The sequence below is a fragment of the Rousettus aegyptiacus genome, unplaced genomic scaffold, assembly GCF_014176215.1.
Source record: "Rousettus aegyptiacus isolate mRouAeg1 unplaced genomic scaffold, mRouAeg1.p scaffold_m13_p_15, whole genome shotgun sequence".
NCBI lineage: Eukaryota > Metazoa > Chordata > Mammalia > Chiroptera > Pteropodidae > Rousettus > Rousettus aegyptiacus.
The window spans coordinates 4,080,390-4,082,792 of NW_023416290.1; the positions used below are offsets into that span (position 1 = coordinate 4,080,390).

The following is a 2,403-nucleotide window of genomic DNA, read 5'->3' on the forward strand; positions in this document are numbered from 1 at the left end:
CTGGCTTTGTCCTCATTTGGGCATTATCTACTTATTTACTTACTTACTTACTTACTTATTTATTTTTTACTTTCTATGAGTAGGAGTGTTCGATTGCAAACCTTGAATGGCTTAGGAAATAATCAGGAAAAAAAAAATGAGCTTGTTAACCTTGACCAGCACTGACATTTAAAACTGGAATCAGCAACAACTATTGTGATGGCAGTTAGAACTCCTGGAGTTTGTGACTGAGGTGGACACGTGTTAATTAGTCCACCATTGTGTATCTCTCTGCTGCTTTAGGGGTCAGAACGGCATCTATTTAATGTACTATGGAGAGAAATTTTTCCAGTAAGCAAATTAAGAGGAATGGATGATTACTATTTCTATTATAGGCTGGGAAACTAAATATATATGCCCAAGTGAACTTATTTGAATAGAAAGTAAGTGTAGATACAGAATGCTGAAAAGAAATACGACAAAAGCTTTAAGCTAAGAAGAAGCAGACCCTATGTTAAGGATGACATAGTTCAAAAAATAACATTATTTAGGGGAAATTTTGCCTCCGTGGGTAATTAAATGTAGTCTTTAAAAATTCAGAGAGATAGGACGTTAAACTTGCTAGATGAGTTTTTAGTAAAATAATGATATTGAGAGACTATGTTGGCTAATGTCTTTCCTATGATGATATTGTGATCGTGGAGCCATTATTTGAAATATGCCGCAGTTATCAGGCAGAAAGATACTAAAATAAGTCTGTTACATCCATTTTAATACTAAGGTACGGTTAATAACGTTCAAGTGGAAATTCGGTTTATTTATATACCTTCCCGCACCAGACCGTCATCAAGTGCTTCCCCTTGTTATAACAGACGCATGAAGCACCGAAGAGGAAATCTGTCACATCCAATTGTTTATTATTTGATCTTTCAGATGATTGAGAGAAGCAAATGTCCAATGTTTAAATTCTGAGGCCTAAAATAAATATTTCAGAAAGACTCTCATCTCTTGTCGATCGCTGAAATACACTACAGAATCTCACTTCCTCTCTACTTAATGCCCTGTTAAGAAGTAAAGAATTTCTTGAAAAGAACTGCTTTGTCTGACAAAATGGAAGCTCTACTGAAATAGGCATTTAAAAAGAATAGACTGTGCTCGCTTTGACAGCACATACACTAAAATTGGAATGATACAGAAGAGATTAGCACGGCCCCTGCACAAGGATGATGCTCACATTTGTGGAGTGTTTCATATTTGGGGAGTTTATGAAAGTTGTCAAGACGATAGTTCCGAAGAGTTCTAATCACAAGGAAAATTTTTTTTCTTTTTCTTTTCGTCTCTATATGAGATGATGGATGTTAATTATACCTGTGGTAAAAGTTTCATGATATATGTAAATCACATCATTATGTATACACCTTAAGCTGATAGTGTTTTATCTAAATATAACTGGAAAAAAGAGGTTGGTTACATCATAGACGCATCAAATTGAACACTAATAATGATAATAATAGCAACAAAATAATGTTAGTCTATTTTGTTGAATACTGAGTTAGTGCCAGGTTCTGAACCAGGCACTTAAAAAAAAAACTAGTAAGTGTTTACACTAGTTACATCTCTTCCCAATTTACAGACATAGACACTGACAATGAATCATATAAACACTTATACTAGAAGTACATGAAAATCAGTGAAACAACTGTTTCCAAAACAGACAGGTGAATAAATTATGTTTTTGGGAAATAATATGCACCTTCAATTGTGGGTACAAAATATTACTTTGACAAAAAGATTGATTGATGGATGGATGGATAGATTGGCTATTTATGACAATCCTGTTTATCCTCACTTTCAAGTCTATTTTCAAGGATGTCCAGCTGCTAAAAGCTTCGAAATGTTGGTAAAAAAGAATGCTCCTGATGAACACAGGATCTTATTCTGTCAAAACATAATAAAACTTTAAAAGTAACTCTTGGTAAAACACAATTTAAAAAAAAAAATTAAGGACATGACATTTGGGTTTAGACTCTGTTATGTCCATTTTAATTTTCTTCAAACGGCATAGAATAAGGTCTTCGAAGGGACTCTGTAAAGAAGTATATAGTAAAATTCCATTTCTAAAAGGCACACAACTGATGTCTGCAGCTTATTCTTGCAAAGATAACATACTATAAATCTAAAGCCAGTTGGTCACTTTCAAATTCATTTGATCTCCATTCTCATAATAAACGTAACAGTGAATGGGGATGCGGGTGGGGCAAGTGGAAGATATTTCATAACTAAATACATTACAGATAAACTTGGTAACAGGATGTGAGGTAGATTAGCGAAACCAAGAATACATAATTGTCAGATATGTACGTCTTTCAGTAAAATCCACAACACATATACATATATCATTATTTTTGTTTGTTGTTTTTTTTT

The 2,403-nt window shown here is 33.6% G+C and overlaps 1 non-coding gene across 1 annotated transcript; it reads left to right on the top strand.

The window, feature by feature from the left end:
- The first annotated feature begins 1,130 nt into the window (after positions 1 to 1,130).
- LOC118612062 lies at positions 1,131 to 1,237 on the top strand. Its single transcript, XR_004954773.1, has one exon. It is a non-coding gene; the product is annotated as a U6 spliceosomal RNA (small nuclear RNA).
- The last annotated feature ends 1,166 nt before the right edge of the window (positions 1,238 to 2,403 follow it).